This window comes from Coptis chinensis, chromosome 9 (genome assembly GCF_015680905.1).
Source record: "Coptis chinensis isolate HL-2020 chromosome 9, ASM1568090v1, whole genome shotgun sequence".
NCBI lineage: Eukaryota > Viridiplantae > Streptophyta > Magnoliopsida > Ranunculales > Ranunculaceae > Coptis > Coptis chinensis.
Window position 1 is genome coordinate 59,155,932 of NC_141464.1, and position 17,907 is coordinate 59,173,838.

Sequence of the window (17,907 nt, forward strand, 5' to 3'; positions counted from 1 at the left end):
AATTATCTACCTGCTGAACATTAATTTGATAATTAGTGCATTCAAGTGGCTAATCAAATCAGATTTCATATGGATGAGCTTTCTGTGATGGGTTATATACTAATATATTCAACACAGTTGATAATGCCTGTCGTTATGTTCTTTGGCCTTGCATCTGAAGAATTTATAATTGATGGAAGGTGGAATGATATAGTGCTGAACTTACCGGATTGTGACTTAAAAACTTAAATTCTTCAGACGGACATTTTCAGCAAACTAGTAGATGACAAAGTTGTGTGGACTCGTACAAGCACATGAGATATACCATAAAATATGCCTACATGTTGCTCAAGACACCGAAAGAGAAAGTTAAATGGTATATGTTGGTGTGGGGGAAGTATAATATACCCAAGCACTCATTTATATCTTGACAATTGTTTGCAGGTTGCATTTCTATGCATGATAGGCTTATTCAAAGAAAGGTGTTAACTCAGTCGGAGTGTAGCTTATGCAACTATCATAGAGAGAACTCCAAACATATATGTTCTTCAACTATAGCTTCTCAAAGGAGGTTTGGTCGAGAGTCAAGGTGGCTCTAGGATTGAGCAACACAGTGAAAGAATGTACATGGGAATGGAATGATATTTTGAGAAGAACAAGAAGAAATACAACTGAGTCTGAGATCATTAGAGCATTCGCATGTGCAACTATCTATGCAGTGTGGAATGAGAGGAATTCTCATAAATTCAAAGAAAAGGCTCATGCTACTATTATTGTAGCAAATGACGTTTTGAAGAAAATGAAGTTTTATACTTGCATCAAACCCTCAAAGAAGTGCAAGATGCACTTGAAGCCAGGATGTTGCTGGAAAGGTTGGGGACTAGTACTATTTCTCGGTATAATCAAATAATAGATACTTATGCTTCATGGATGGAGCAAACCGCCTGAAGGATACATGAAGCTAAATGCAGACGGGTCTTTATCAGATGTGGATACTAGTTGTGGAGGCTTGATCAGGGATCATCTAGGACAAGTGGTCATCACTTACACAGGAAGTGCTGGAGCTCGATCTGTTTTGATGCAAGAGATGAAAGGAATTGAAATAGGACTGGAAGTAGGGTTGATGCTAGGTATAAAGAACATAGTGGTTGAATAGACTCTAAGAGGGTAGTTAATGTTATCTTAGGTGCTGAACATAGTCTTTGGTATTGTCTAAATTATTACTGCCACTATTAAGCATTTATTAACTATGTATGAGCAAGTAGAAATAAGGCATGAGTATAGAGAATGTAACCATGTTGCGGACTATATTGCAAAGTCTAGTGCTACAGATGGACAATGATTTGTGTTTGGTATCCCTCCACTAAGTCTAGGACTTTCTATGATAGTGGAGAATGATAGAATTTGGTATATGTATGAGAGATTTCATTCTAATGCAGGTTAGGGTTAGCTATAACCCTTTAAAAAAAAAAAAAAAAAATGCGTATACGCATTACACTAGGCTGCTTTTGCACTTTAAGCTCGCAAATGCAATTTTATGGAAGCCTCTATGCTGGTGAAGCCAACATTCCAGCAAATTCACATAGCCCTCAGATCCTTTGTGTTGATGTAAACAATATCATCTCTCCATGTCACGATTATTCATGGGCACAAAGTTATATTATTTTTCTCACATTTCTTCTGTGTTGTTGGAATTACTAATTTGAGAATCTAGCAAATTTGGTTAAATTAGAGTATGAGATTAATTAATTAGAAAGTGGTGTGATTAGCAAATATGAGTTGCTATCTATTAGGAAACCAAGTTGATATTGACAATACAAGAAAGAATAAATATTAGAATTGAGTATGTATTAGAAGTTTCTAATTAGTAGCTTAGTAGGAATTAGTAATTGGAGAAGTTATATATATATGTGTGTGTGTGTGTCTAAACTTTAGAAGAAGAAGTGAGAAAATAATAAGAGAGGTGCATTGTTGAAAAGAGATGTATCGGTATGAAGTGGTAAATTCTTTTATTCATGAAGTGAATCCTACATCTAGTGGGGGATAATACCAGTTAACCCTTTATTTAATTAGAGTTTATCTTCTACGTGTATTATTCAATTTTGTGTGTTTGAATCAAAATTTAGATTCTATATTCTGGCATGGTAAACTGTAGACAATTTATTTTTTCCCTAGAAAGTCTAGTAAGTAGTAATAATGAGGGAGATAGATTAATGGTTGTAGTTTTTACTTGGGAAAGAAACTCATTCCAGAATCCTGACTCTTAGTTGGATTTTTGGGTGAAGTAGTCGACAGCTATAAACAAGGTATATGAAACCAAGGCCCAAAATATCGAATTCGGTGAATATTTCGATGTACCTAAAAACGATATATATCGGAAATATCGGAAATATCTATTTTTTTGTTAACCAGTCAAAATTTTGTTTTGTATGTCGATATATCGGAAATATTATCGATTATATCAAAAATATCGTCAATATATCGGTCAAAGTCAACAATATTTGAGCAAAGTCAACAATATCGGTCAAAGTCAACAATTTATATCGGATATATCGGTCGATATATATCATTATATCAGAAATTGCGATATATATCGGGAAAAAAGGATTCAATATTCGGTTGAAATATATCAAATATATCTATATCGGTGTACCAAAAAAAATGATATATATCAGCAATATATCGGATATATCGGTGATATTTTGGCCCTTGTATAAAACCAATGTCTTATCGGTCCAGTGCATTATTCAAAGGTAAAACATAAATATTTCAAGTTTATATTTCAAGTTGATTGAAAAACTGCAAAACCCAATATCTTAACATTGTTTAGTCAGTTTTTTAAATGTTAGAATTATTACAAGGAAAAAAAAAAAACACTATAGAAATTCATAACAATATTGGATTCAAAATTCATGAGACCCAACAAAACATTCTTAAAAGTATGGTACAGAGAAGTCATTGTTGATTTATGTATAGCACTCTAAGTGTGATTCGTGACACAACTTCCTCATGTCACACATAATTGGCACCAATTTGAATTTTGAAGTATAAAATTTGAATTATAAAGGTTACCGTAATTATCATTATTCATTGAGTGCATTTTTCCTAGCTAGTTATTTTAGAAAAAAGAAACGAAGTTAAACAAAATGAAATATTGAAGGAAATTGAAATGATTAGTGTAGTGTGCAAGAAAGGAGACGCCAAGAACTATGGGACAACACTAAGTTCCAATTCTCTTAGGTGAAATGTCAACAACTAGTTTGCGGATTGCAGGAATGCCTAGTCGTCTTCCTAAGATATGTGTCACTCTCCAAGTGAGATTTTTCCCATGACAACATCCACACTATCCCTGTTGAGAATTAAGAATCATTACTGACATGGTTAGTCTTTAATATAAGATCAAACTCAATCACTATACCAAAATGACAGAAAAAATAAAATTGGAAGATAGTAATTTCAAATTCGGGCTATTTGTTCTTAAATTGGAATTGTGAGAGATTTCAAAAAAAAAATGTGTCTTTGAGAGTGATTTTGGTATGGAATTAGTCCTATTCTAGTATGGTGGATTCTACAAGCTAGAATATATTGATCTAATATTATAACTAAAATTTGATTCACACTTCTGAAGGGAGACCCAACATATTTGGGCTCTAGCTCAAAAGTATGTAAACAAGATTGGTCAATTTTTTCTTTAACATATCAATCTATTTTCGTTTAATTTATGTAATTGAAATAAATAATATTTCATTTATTTTTATTTTGTAGAAGGGTACCTAACCAGATTCATTAGGCATTTAACAGTTTAACATACACCAATAACCAACTACCCGTACAAGCCAACCTAGTACACTGGATCAAGGACTAAAATATCGAATTTGGTGAATATTTTGATGTACCTAAAAACCGAGATATATCGAAAATATCTATTTTTTTTGTTGACCAGTCAAAATTTTGTTTTGTATGTCAATATATCAAAAATATTGTCAATATATCAGTCAAAGTCAATAATATCTAGTCAAAATCAACAATATCGATCAAAATCAACAATTTATATCGGATATATCGTATATATCTATTGATATATATCGTTATATCGGAAATTGCAAAATATATCAAGAAAAAAAAAACAGATCTAACAGTTGAAATATATCAAATATTTCTATCTCGGTATACCTAAAAAATAATATATATCGACAATATCTCAGATATGTCGGCAATATTTTGAGCCTTACACTGGATGCTATAATTAACACTAATTTCATTTATACCAATAAATATTGCAAGTCCATTTAAAGGGTTTTTCTACTTTTTGCAATGCTTATTATAAGAAGGCATTCACTTCTAGACATAATGGAGAAATGGGGACCCATACTTCTATGATGTCCTCCATTTAATGTCCAAGATAATACGTTCTTCATGTACTGATTTAAACTAGACGGTGCCTAACTGCCTACACCAAGTTACCAACTTCACAACAGAGTTCCTTCAAAGTACAGTGCTAATCATCTGCCTGCTAAACATTAATTAATTTGATAATTTGTGCATCCAAATAGCAAATCAAATCAGATTACTTGTGGATGAGCTTTCTGTGATGGACTGATGGATTCTGTTTAGTACAGTTGATAATTCCAATCGTTAGGTTTTTAATTCCAATCGTTAGGTTTTTCCTACCTATATTAATATCCGTTTCTCCCAAGATGCTCATTATCAATGTTTTTAAAATTTTCTATTTTTTCATTGCCTTCTTACCAAACTAACCCTGAATTTGGCCTGCTCTCTAATTTAATATAAATTAAAATTGTTTTCATGTGTTATGATAAAACAAAATGGTTATTTCATTAAAATGTAATGCATGGGATAAAAAAAAACAAATTCTAAAAAATAATGGATTAGTTAATTGATATGTATTAGTTATTGGATATGGATATAGATATGGATTATTTATTGGATATGGATATGTTAAAATCCCTTTAAAAAATGGGTTTAAGAATCTTGTTGGCTAGTTATCAATGTATTTTCATTTTTCATTGTGACACCTCATTTTTAGGGGATGAAAATGGTTAAAAACGAATCAAGTACCAACGCAAAATTATAAAATTTCTTGTTTCCATTTCGCACGGCACAAGTTATCCCGTCCAGACATTTTTTTTTATAAACGACACAAGTTGTCTCGTCTATCATTTCCCTCCATTTCTATGGAGCCAACCCATTTTTGCGCCCATCGTTTCCCTCTATTTTCTACGCTATATATCAGATGAATCACAGGTGAAGCATCCATCATTTCTTCATCTTCTCTCATCAGTCAAACTTTTTATATTTTGTCATGGATTCTAGTAGTCATAATAGCAATTAGTGCGAAAGAGTAAGTGAACTAATTTTGGGTTCTAGTAGTCATAATTGCAATTGGTGTGAAAGAGTAAGTGAACTAATTTTCGATGACGATGATGAAAATGCCGCAATCATTTAACAAATGCAAAGTGATGCAGTTGTAGTTACGTCAATGATTCCGGCTTTCAACGCTTTATCTGTACCAAAATGGGGTGGATATGTTGATGGTAGAGAATACACTAACCGCGATCGTGTTGGTGCGCATGAACGGTTGGTGGCTGATTATTTTGCTAATAGACCAACTTATAAAGTAGGTAAGTTTCGTCGTAGGTTTCGTATGAGAAGACCACTTTTTAACAATATATTGGAAGTTGTCACTAATTTTGATCCATATTTTAAGCCTTCTTGTGATGCTCTTGGTTTGCCTGGGGTTTCGGGTTTGGTAAAAATGACAACTGCAATACAGATGTTTACTTATGGCTGTTCAGCTGATTCAATAGATCACTGGATAAAACTTGCTGAGAGTACGGCCCGAGAATCACTTCATCATTTCTGCAATGCAGTTGTCAACTATTTTGAAGAACAGTACCTGAGAAGCCCAACGGAAGAAGATGTAACACGCTTGCTTGCGATGGGGTGAAGAACACGGTTGGCCAGGTATGTTGGGTAGTTTAGACTGTATGCATTGGGTATGGAAAAATTGTCCAACTGCGTGGCATGGAACTCATTTGGGCCATGCTAGAAAAACGACTGTGATTTTGGAAGTAGTTGTAGACCAGGAGCTATGGTTTTGGCACGCGTACTTTGGAATTGCTGGATCGTGTAATGATCTTAATGTGTTAGATAATTCTCATTTATTTGATAATTTAATCAGAGGAACAGATCCAGCTTGTGTTTATCAAGTTAATAACAATCCTTACAACATGGGCTACTACCTTACTAATGGAATATATCAACCATGAGCTACACTGATTCAAACAATCCCATCTCCTGCTACTCCCATGGATACTAACTTTGCAAAAATGCAAGAAGCAGCTCGTAAAGATGTGGAACGTGGTTTTGGTGTTTTACAAGCTAGATTTGCAATTGTTAGCAGGCCTGCTTTCGTCAGTGGGACAGAGGAGCTCTATCCCGTATAATGAAGACATGTATTATACTTCACAACATGATTATTGAGAATGAACGTAATGTACAACTTCTAAAGTGAAAACCACCTTCAGATGAACGGTTGCGGCATGAAGTTGAGATGCAAAGTAATGACCATCTGTTTATGCAAAACATGGTAGCCAAGACATTAAGTATTCGTTGTGGAGCTACTAATCAACAATTGAAGAATGATCTGGTTGAACATCATTGGGCACGTTATGGTGCACGCCATAACCAAAGGAACAATTAATAAGTTTGTTTAAGTTTGATTTGTCTTAGTTGAATTTTCTGTTAACTGTGTTTTTTAAGTGTGCTTTCTGTATTTTCTATTAAGTGTACTTTCATCAAGTTTGTTTTATTTAAGTTGAATAAGATTTGTACATACTTGAAATTAAAAACGTTACAACATACTTGAAATTAAAAACGTTACAACATACTTAAAATTAAAAACGTTACAACATACTTGGAATTAAAAACGTTATAACTAAAAATCATCATCTTCATATTCTTCATTTTCATCCCTCATAAATGGATTGGGAGAGCGTGGTCGCCTACCACGAGACTGACTAGCACTGTTTGTTGATCTAGAAGAAGAAAAAGACCCAAACTATTGAGAATAATGGGTTGGAATGTTTGGACTAACAAGGGTTGGAATGTATGGAGTAGAAGAGGTTGGATAATTAGGAATAGAATGAGCAGCAGGAATACCTTGTTCTTGTTCAACCCACTTACGATAGATAGCTGCTTGCTTAGCTTCCCAAAATGTCAGTTGAATACCGCTAAACTTGCTTAAATCAAGCATCATGATATCTTGTTCTTTCTGTGCTTCAAGCCTCAATATTTCGTCTTCTTTTTCCTTTTTCATTGAGAGAAACATTTGTCGTTTTAGCTCTGTTTGTTCTTGCATATATTTTGCAATTGTAAGTTGATTGTCTCTGACCTTCTCCAGAGTTTGTGTCATTTGGTGCGCAACTTCATCAACATCTCTTTTTTAAACTTTCTTCCCTTTGGCTGTTTTTCTGATCCGGGCACTTCCCTCGATGGTTGACTTTATTCATCTAACAAAATATTGGTTATTCCAATATTGTTAGCGGTTGATCTACCACTGATGCCATCACTACTAGAAGTGGTTCTCTATTTTTTTGAACTACTATCACTTCTAGCTTGATAGAAATGATTCCATTTTGGACTTAAAATTAAAATCCAACAACAATGCTCAAATTTAAATTGTTCCTTTTGAACAATTAAAAAAATAGTATGAGCTCGTGACATTGTATCATCCGCATTAGTACCACTAGCATTCATTCTCAATTGTTGATCATAATAACCTTGAAATAAACTTACCGCATGTTGGATGATGTGAAAACGCGCTTGAACCGATCCACCAGTTCGTGGTTGCCCTACATGACCAAGCTGGCTCATACGCTTATTCATTTCATTAGCAATTTTCTCAAAAATAACATGCCTATTTTGGCCCGTTCCAACAACTGCATTTTCTGAAATAAAAATCCAACTATGACATAAAATTTCATCTTCTACAGTTGTGAAATTTTTTGAACAACCTTGAACATAGGTATGTTGGATGTTTTATTGGCTTTGTTTTTCACCATTTCTACCACCTCTATTTCCTCTACCTCTAGACCTTTGTGAAGACATTTTGTGATTTTGGTGAAGAATAAAAGAAGAAAGAAGAAGATGAAGTGAATTTGTGAAAAATGAGTTAAGCAAATATGCAATATATATAGGCCCAGTCCAACGGAACTAAATATAGCCGTTAATTCCAACGGTACAAAATCGAACCATTTGAATTTTTTATTAAAAAAAACAAAAAAATGTTGGACGGCAAAAGTAGTCCTGTCCCACTCTTGGACGGGTCAAGTTGTCCCGTGCGAGACATTTCTATATTCTTCACTATTTTGGTTCCAGATTTGACAATTGTTAAAATCAAAATGATGTTTTGACAATGCGTTGGTGATGAAAATTGCTAAATAAATTGTCAACTGTCACATTGGAAATGAAAAATGAAAATGCGTTGATGATGCTCTAACACAAGTAAAACTCAAAGAGAGAAATAAATAACTTGCTTGCCACCCTATGGAAACCCACCAAAGGAGGGATAAGAGTTGTCTCGCTTAAAACTTGACAACCCATGAATCACCAAATCCTACATACATTAATGTCCGTTCTCCCAGGATGCTCATAGTGAGCCACGTCAGCAAAGTTTTTAAAATAGTCCCTATTAGAAAAGTAATTACTTTTCTTCTTACCAAAATAATCCTGAATTTGGTGTCCTCTCTAATTTAATATAAGTCAAAATTGTTTTTTCATGTGTGTTGGAAAAAAATAAAATAAAACTACGTCCGTTATTTCAATTTTACGCCCGTTATTTCAATTATTCGCATGGACTATTTTAGTAATTATCAAATTAAAAAAAAAAAAAAAACAAAAAAAAAAAAAAAAAACTCAACCCTTCGTTAACCGTAACCTAACTGCCTTCTTCTTCTTGACAGAAACAAAACCTCACTCTTCGTGAAACACCCCAAAAAAAAAACCCACAACGTATTCGTCAGGCGATTAATAACAACCCTAAATCTGAAAGTCAACACAAATATTAATTCAAAATCAATCAAGTGGTCTAAAATCCGGTGCTCATCACTGAAACGTAATAGGAAATATAATATTACTTTGCTTCCGGGTGATGGCATTGGTCCTGAAGTTATTCCTGTTGCTAAAAAAGTTCTCACTCTTGCTACTTCTCAACAAGGTAATTAATAATAATAATAATAATAATAAAATAATTAAGTTCATGCCATTTGGGCTTCTTTATTGCCTTCGTTGTTGTGTTTGTAGGTATTGAGTTTGAGTTTAAGGAAATGCCAGTTGGTGGAGCTGCATTGGATTTAGTTGGTGTTCCTTTGCCGGATTAAATTATTTCTATTGCTAAGCAATCTCATGCTGTTTTTCTAGGTGCCATTGGAGGGTATAAGTGGGATAGTAATAAGAAACATTTAAAGCTAGAAACTGGGTTACTTTAGCTTTGAGCGGGTCTAGGTGTATTCACGAATCTGCGACCACAACTGTTTTGCCACAAGTAATATGCTTAGCTACTGTTACTATTGCATTTTAATTATATTTATTATTTTAATTAATAGAAGTGTAACTATTGACCTTTCTCAATAGTTAGTGGACTCCTCAACATTGAAGAAAGAAGTTGCCGAGGGGGTTGATCTCATAGTTGTTAGAAAGCTTACTGGAGGTTATCATAGCGCATTTCAACTTATCTTAAACGATTACCTAAAATCATTTAGTTTATATTTTGAAAAAGTAGTTTGTTGATCGGTGCACTTCTTTTTTAATGATGACAGAAATTTATTTTGGGCATCCAAGAGGTTTTAGTACAAATGAAAAAGGAGAGGAGATTGGTTTCAATACTGAGGTGTATACTACTTATGAGGTAATGCAAACTTCTGCCACGAGTTGTCTGTAAGCTTAATGTTTAGGCAATTTGATGTATCTTTGTCGCGGAAGCAAGAACAATAGATACACAATGTATAAAGATACCCAAAACTAGGGTTTAATGAATAAAAATGAATTCTCTTAATTCAATAATAATAATCAAGTCTGAAAATCTTAAGGTTTACATCTGCTTATATAGAGAACTAGTTAACAAATCCTAATCATAATAGAACTTGGGAAGCTAAAATAGAAGCTAGTCTAATTCTAATTAACTAAGGATTTAAAATAGAAGTAGAATAAAAGATAAACTCTAGCTGTAGCATTATGCATGTGTTGTGCACATGATAATCTATTGCGTCCTCGCATCAATCCCCCCAGCTTGAGAAGAGCTTGTCCTCGAGATTAAGTCCTTGTATTTTTGGTAGAAAGTAGGATCCATGAGTTGAAATGTAGCATCAGAAATCCATGAATTTTCTGAGAATGGACGGTCACACCACTTCACCAAATAACGATCATAAGTACCCTGGCGAGTCGTAGTAGTAGAAACATCAATGCCAGTTTTAATCCGATCTGTAGCAGTAGCAGGAACAACACTATGATCTACAGGTAGGGGAATAGGTGGAATACTATTGCCAACAAAAGGAGTGAGATCCGCTACATTATGAGTGCGAGAGATACGCATCTCGGGAGGGAGGTCCAATTCATAAGCATTTTCTCCATGACAGGCGATAATGGGAAATGGGCCAAGTCGTCGCATCATTAACTTGTGAGATGAAGGCCGACGTTCTTTTCTCAAATAAACCATCACCAAATCACCAACCTCGAAAGTCACTAAGCGCTTGTGTTTGTCTGCATTAGTCTTGTACATGGCATAAGATTTCTCCAAACGCTTCTTGACATCCTCATGAATAAGGTGAATCCGGGAAGCAAATTCCTCTGCAGATGCTGTCGGGGGAACGATCGATGGAATAAGAGCAAGATCAAGAACAGTAAGAGGAGTTATTCCAGTTACAATCATGAAAGGAGAAAGGCCTGTAGAACGGTTGACAGAGTTATTATAAACAAACTCTGCTTGTGTTAGAACAAACTCCCAAGATTTGGGATTATCATCAATCAAACACCTCAATAGGTCACCCAAACTATGATTTACAACCTCAGTTTGCCCATCAGTCTGTGGGTGGAAAGCTGTAGAAAATTGGAGCTTACTCTTAAAAAGCTTCCATAATGTTTTCCAAAAATAGCTAGTAAATTTGACATCTCTGTTAGAAGTGATAGTGTGAGGTAAACCATGCAAACGAACAATCTCACGGAAGTATAAATGAGCAACCTGTGCAGCATCTGTAGTACGAGTGCAGGGAATGAAATGAGCCATCTTTGAGAAATGATCCACAACCACAAAAATAGAATCCTTTTCGTGTGTAGAACTTGGTAAACCCAACACAAAATCCATTGAGACATCAACCCAAGGTTTGTTGGGAATCGGAAGTGGAGTATACAAACCAGCATTAGTGTGTTTACCTTTCGCTGTTTGGCACACATAACATCGCTCAATAAACCGGTTAATATCTCTATGCATAGTAGGCCAAAAGTACTTCTCCCTGATAGAGGCAATGGTCTTTATGATCCCAAAGTGACCACTCAACCCCCCAGCATGCATTTCAATCATAATTTGATCACGGAGGGAAGAAACGGGAATACAAAGCTGTGAATCCCGAAATATGAAACCATCATGGAGAAAAATTCACGGATACACCATGATGTACCAAAGCGATCGGCATGAATAGGACCAAAATAGGCATCCCGAGCATATAAGTCGCGAACTCATCAAAACCAAACAAAGAGGTGCGGAGAGTAACCAAGATATGCTTAACGGCGACTCAAAGCATCAAGAACTTCGATTATCCTTTTCCAGCCCTAAAACCATAAGTGGAAAGTATATTTCTGCAAGAAAGTGTTCCACTTGATATGTCGAGTACTGACATCCTTCTGAGTATTAAGATAACGAAGAGCTTCATGGTCAGACTTTATGAGGAATTCACGATGAATAAGATAATGATGCCAATGTCGTGAATGCGGCTTGGACAACTGCATAGTACTCCAAGTCATATGTAGAATAATTCAATTTAGCACCAGTAAGTTTCTCACTATAGAAAGCAACTGGCTTGCCATTTTGGCTCAAAACAGCACCAATGCCGTACTTACAAGCATCACATGTTACCTCAAAGAGTTGAGTGAAATCTGGCAAAACTAGAACAGGAGCAGAAGTCATCTTCTTCTTAATCAAGTCAAATGCATCATTAGCTTCAGGAGTCCATTTGAAAGCTTTCTCACACGTCAAAGCAGTTAAAGGAGCCATAATACTACTGAAATTATGAATGAACCTTCTATAGAAAGAAGCTAAACCATGAAAACTACGAACTTGAGTCACTGTAGAAGGAACAGGCCACTCAATAATAGCTTGGACTTTGGAATCATCAACACGAATACCATCGGCAGAAACCACGAAACCCAAAAATACCACAAAGTCAACCATGAAAGAACATTTCTTGAGTTGTAAATAAAGCTTCTCAGTATGCAAAACACCCAAAAGAATCTCAATATGCTTGATATGTTCAGACTTAGAAGAACTATAAATCAAAATATCATCAAAGTAGACAACACAAAATTTATTCAGATAAGGCTTCAAAACCTGAGTCATAAGACGCATGAAGGTAGAAGGAGCATTAGAAAGACCAAAGGGCATGACCAACCACTCATATAAACCGTCTTTTGTTTTAAAGGTAGTTTTCCATTCATCTCCAAGGCGGATACGAATGTGATGAAATCCAGATCGCAAATCAAGCTTGGAAAACACCTTAGCACCATGCAATGAATCAACCATATCCTCAAGGCGTGGAATAGGAAAACGATATTTCACAGTGATTTTGTTAATAGCCCTGTTATCAACACACATTCTCCAACTCCCATCTTTCTTAGGAGTAAGTAAAGTCGGCAACGACACAAGGGACATACTCTCTCTAACAAATCCCTTAGTTAATAACTCAGTAACTTGCCTCTGTAACTCGGCGTGTTCAGAAGGAGCCATGCGATAATGTGGTAAGTTAGGGAGGGGAGCTCCAGGAATAAGATCAATAGCATGTTGGATATCTCGTAAAGGGGCAATCCTCCATTAGCAGGCTCAGTACAAACATCAGAATATGAATCTAGCATTGGTTGTAACACAGGTGGTATAGTAGTAGGGTTTGCAAGAAATGACGCAGTAAGAGCAAGAAACATACCGCAATGACGTCCGGTCTGCTAGAAAACCTGGTTTCACTGGTGGGTGGTGAGAAGGTGGGCTTAAATGGAGTCGAGTGGTGCCAAAACAATTTTTCGCCACTAGAAGTGAAAATATAAGTGTTCTCCGCCCATTATGAATAACAAGGAGATCATCGCCAGGGGCGACCAAGTAACAAGTGGCATCGTCCATGGGTGCAAATGTAACACCAAACATCATCCCTGTATTTAGGACCAATGGAGAACGAAACTAGACAACGGCGAGTAACCTTGACTGTGGCACTATCCTGTAACCAAGAAATAGTGTAAGGTTCAGGATGTGGCTCATCCTTGAGTTTCAGCTTGTCCACCATATCTTTAGAAACAATATTATCACTGGAACCGCTGTCAATGATAACATTACATAACATGCCATTCGAAGTGCATCGAGTACGGAAGATATTATGACGAAGCCATGACGTAGGATCATGCTTAACAACTGGAGTAATTAAAGAACGACGAACAATCAATTGGGGACAACCGGAATCTGCATAAGTTAAAAAGCCATCAATCTCAGTGACGTCTTCTTCTGGATGGTTGAGATTTTCTTCATCCTGTGTTAAACCCACGCGTTTGCGTTTAGGACAGTCACTACGAACATGTCCAATTTCCTTACACTCATAGCATGTGATTGGACCCACTCTAGTAGGAGGGGGTTTGGATGACGAAGGAACATGGGTAGAAGTGGCACTAGCAGTAGCTGAAGGGGATGAGCGAAGCAGATCTTCAGCTTTGAGAGCATATTTAATAGCATCGGACATATCATAAACATCTTTGAAAGCTAATGCCTCTCGAAGTGGTTTTCGCAACCCATTCAAATAACGCCCAATTTTTTTATCGACGGATTCAGACAAATCAGCCCGTGTGCACAACAAAAGAAACTCCTCAGTATACCCAGCCACACTTTGAAGTCGTTGTTTCAAGTTTTGGAGGCGCATGAATAAATCCCTTTCATAGTCATGAGGAATAAATTCTTTTTTCAACTCTCGGCGCATCTTATCCCATGTAGTAATCTTATTGTAACCCGATTTAGCACGAGTCAATTGAAGTTCATCCCACCAAACAAGTGCATAACCCGTTAATTTAGTCGCAACTAATTTAACACACTTGGGATCCTCAAAATTTTTATAAACAAAAACTTTTTCAATCTTATTTAACCAGTCGACAAAAGCATCAGGCTGTAATTTTCCATTAAATTCAGGCACGTCTAATTTAATATCACCCATCTGATTCTTCTCTAAAATGCGCAATAAACGATTAATATCAAAATTACCTGGGGGGTGCTAAAAATTTCGATGCCGTGGATTTCTCCGATTTCTCCCATTGCGACGAGGTGGTGATGGACTAGATGAGAAGTCTGAAAGATCAGGTGGATCAAAATCAGGAGCAATGTGGTGGGGCTGTCGTCGATTTTGTCGTGGAGAACTTGGTGGTGAAGCTCGTCGGCCACGGTTAATGGTAGCATCCTGGTGGCGTCTCAAATTCTGGTGGGTGTGACCATGAGGTTTGGGCCTGAAAGCACGTTGTGGTTGGTCGTGGGTCTGGTCTGGATAAGCCCACAGTTGGTTATAAGGTGCAAAATTAGAACCTGGTCCAGTGCTAGTAGCATATTGGGCTTGGTCAGTAGAAGCCCAATTTGGGGTTTCAATCTCACGAACAGAAGTAGAAGGAAGAGGTCTTCTTCCCCGACGAACTGGCTGTGGAAGACGATCTACCTTTGGAGCAAAAGCTTGATCTGTGAGGTAAGCTTGCTGATTTTCTTGGTGACCTCCTTGATTGCGCTGATGGTGATGGTTGTCAACTTGATTTGGAGGAACCAAATTCAGAACTTGGCGGTGGTGAGCTCTTAGATCTTCTCCCTCTCCTTCAAAATCAAGATTTTTGTTGTTGTAAGTGCTGTGATTGCTCTCTCTAACTCCGTGGGTGTGGTAGGGAGTTTGTATTCCACGAATTGGAGATGGTGGGTTCGATATGCTGTGATTGTGGGGGTCTGCAGCAGCCACCCATTGAGCAATACGTTCAATATCGCTAGAAACTGGGGGTGAATGTGGTCTAGAAGGTGTGTGGCTACGTTGGCGAGGTGCTAGACGGTCGCGTACATCGACATCGGAACTGGAACTATGCAAACTGTGATCACTAGGGGCAGCGTCTTCATCCCTTGGCATGAGTTGTTCTTCAACAGTTGCGGTGCGTCGATAATCAGGTACGAGTTGTGACAACATCTCCTTAATCTCTCGCAATTCCATCTTGCTACCTTGTAGTTCTTTTTCTACACGGTTTAGTCGTGTATTTACTGCTGGTGGTCGTCCGCGTCCTCTTTGTGGAGTGTCCATGACAAGCAAACCAGGAAAAAACCTAAAAATCTTATACCAATTTGATGTATCTTTGTCGCGGAAGCAAGAACAATAGATACACAATGTATAAAGATACCCAAAACTAGGGTTTAATGAATAAAAATGAATTCTCTTAATTCAATAATAATAATCAAGTCTAAAAATCTTAAGGTTTACATCTGCTTATATAGAGAACTAGTTAACAAATCCTAATCATAATAGAACTTGGAAAGCTAAAATAGAAGCTAGTCTAATTCTAATTAACTAAGGATTTAAAATAGAAGTAGAATAAAAGATAAACTCTAGCTGTAGCATTATGCATGTGCTGTGCACATGATAATCTATTGCGTCCTCGCATCACAATGTTTCCTAAATAATTTGGTAAAAACAATGTATGTTTTTTAAGGCTAGGCAATTATGTTATACTTTTATATGAAAGATTCTTATAAAGATTTTGGATGGAACTTCTTATTGGCATCGTTGAGGATAGTCAAGATCTAACAAGAGATAGGAGGTTATTTGTCTTTTCTTAAGTAAATACATGGGGGACACACAAGAAGGATTTTCCCCTATGAGGTTGTCTGTATGCAGTTAAAGCTTTGGTCTGTGACTGGCCTTGCAAATAGTAGGCGCCCTTAGACGTGAGTGTGTACAACCTCAAGCGCAAGGTAGGCTTAGAGAATTGGCGTTGGCCAAGGTGCACCTTTACCACATAGGGTTGTTCGACAGTTCATATACATCTTTTCTTCCCATAACTCCAATTAGACATTGTGGCATTAGCAATGGTAACAGGAAAAGAGATACTTCAGGCTCTATTAAGTATTGACTGGGTCATTGATATTTGAAATGTGGCCACAATCTAACAGGTTCAGTTTTAGGTTCTCGCAATCATCAGATACGTTTTAGAATTTGTTAGGAAATCAGTACAAATGATAGAATAAGTCAAAACTAAGAAACAAATGATGTTTGACGCCTTATTCGATATCTATTTTACTGCTGCTTTGTATTTTTTCTATTTAGTTTGGCAGTTTACATAAGTTTTTCTTCTTCATTGTTCGTGGTAGCTATTCAGATAGTAATTTCTTCATGTCTAAAATTTTATTCAGAGGTTATTGTTTCTCGATTCTTGAAAGTGTTTTTGTTAATCAAAGAAGAAGAAGAAGAGATGGCTTCAAGACCCATTGTTCCACTACAAACAACAAGAGGTAAAATACTATTTCTTTGAATGCCCATTCTTTTGTTTTTTTATATTTGGTATTCCTTTCTATTCTATCTGTCTCTTCACCGGTTTTCTATTGATGATTCTCTCATAAATAAAATTTAATGATTCTAAATCTTCAATTCGAATGAGGATTTGGAATTTAAGAACACTGCCGCAAGTGGGGGTGGCCGAAAAACCTACGTCCAAGGTGTTTGGAAGTTGGACTGATGGAATAAAAAAAATCCCGACTTTTTAACTGAACTATTGGATTTTGCATGTATGTTTACTATCTTTTTACAACTGAATTTGTTGGATTGGGTATATTTGTTCGATTGTATAATGTTCATAACCCAAATTTTGGGTTTAATTTCATATTTTTACCTACAGTGCAAGGAAACTTTTGAATTCCTTTCAAAGATATTCATAAACATAATAAATTTCCTAAATGAAATAAATTTTAATTTCTGAAAGCATCATTCTTCACCAATGCTTAGACTTAGCAAATTTTCGATTAGTATCCATTTTTTGTAAACCAAAATAATAGGCATTATTACTCTGTTCATCATAAATGCCCTACGCCAGATAATGGGTTGATTTTCACCAAATAATCTAAAGTGGGGTTTCTTAGAATTTGTTTGTATTTCGGTATTAGGTTTCCCTTATCAACATTTGATGAAATTTACATCATTTCTGATTGGTTAGAAAGATTCAGGTTACTTACATTGTTATATAAGCTCATTTCATTTCCATTACATTGAAAATCTTATACGATTAATAAAGAATCTATGACCTGTCAATGAGTTTGTTCTATTTGCAATTTCATGGCCAATTATAAATGATTTCTCCTCTACACATGGATAAAACAAACCTTTCAATAATTCCTTATAGCTGAGAATCACTTATGCGATCCCCATTTGAGGTTATCCAATATTGTTTTGTCTAATTAATGTTGTTTCTTCTTTTGTTCTTTTCTTTAAGAAGACGATTTCAGTGCTTCATTGCTTTTAGCTAGCAATAAGTCATCAGTTCAAATAACTACGTACTTCTCATTTTTGCTTAGTCATATATTGTACCTACTTGAAATAAATCAACAAAGAATGTTTACATTGCTAGCAATTCTTATTTTTAGAAGTCTCACATCCAGTTCAA

At 36.0% G+C, this 17,907-nt stretch overlaps 2 pseudogenes; both read left to right on the plus strand.

Moving 5' to 3' along the window:
- The first annotated feature begins 5,449 nt into the window (after positions 1–5,449).
- Positions 5,450–6,514, plus strand: LOC147477011 (uncharacterized; annotated as a pseudogene).
- A 72-nt stretch (positions 6,515–6,586) lies between these two features.
- On the plus strand, positions 6,587–9,940 carry LOC147477012 (3-isopropylmalate dehydrogenase, chloroplastic-like; annotated as a pseudogene).
- The last annotated feature ends 7,967 nt before the right edge of the window (positions 9,941–17,907 follow it).